This window comes from Fukomys damarensis, unplaced genomic scaffold, assembly GCF_012274545.1.
Source record: "Fukomys damarensis isolate Sample0158 unplaced genomic scaffold, DMR_v1.0_HiC HiC_scaffold_16, whole genome shotgun sequence".
Classification (NCBI taxonomy): domain Eukaryota; kingdom Metazoa; phylum Chordata; class Mammalia; order Rodentia; family Bathyergidae; genus Fukomys; species Fukomys damarensis.
The window spans coordinates 85617414-85617666 of record NW_022900928.1 but is presented as its reverse complement, the minus strand read 5'-3'; positions in this window follow the sequence as shown (position 1 = coordinate 85617666).

The window sequence follows — 253 nt, the reverse complement described above, 5'->3', positions numbered from 1 at the left end:
AGTAGAGCGCCCGGCACAGCGGCCGGGTGTGCCGCCTCTTCCTCATCCTTTTACTTGGTCTTCTGCTGCTACCCCGCCTCAGCTAGCTAGCTAGCTCTCCGGCCGCGGGCGGGCGCCTCTTGGCAAGTACGCGGGATCTGGGGCGAGGGTGGGTATCCCGGCTCGGTCCAGCCGAGTTGAACTTGGCGCGACTTCTTCGCTGCCCGCAGGACCCTCGGCGCGGCGCGCACTGATGCCCAGGCTGCACGACCAG